The sequence below is a fragment of the Nematolebias whitei genome, chromosome 5 (assembly GCF_014905685.2).
Source record: "Nematolebias whitei isolate Nwh7 chromosome 5, NemWhi1, whole genome shotgun sequence".
NCBI classification, from domain to species: Eukaryota; Metazoa; Chordata; class Actinopteri; order Cyprinodontiformes; family Rivulidae; genus Nematolebias; species Nematolebias whitei.
In genome coordinates, this window is record NC_056502.1 from 54,359,487 (window position 1) to 54,359,688 (window position 202).

Consider the following 202-nt stretch of genomic DNA (forward strand, 5'->3'; position numbering starts at 1 on the left):
ACTAAGAAAAACAGTAATAACATCTAAGATATGAACTAAGAAAAACATCAACTAAATATACACTAAGCACTCATAACATAAAACATTGAACATCAGCACAAACATGAACATGAGTCTGTGAGCAGATGTGCACGCATGAACACATCAACATGAATCAGATCAGCAGCAACATGAAACAGATCAGCAGCAACATGAAACAGAT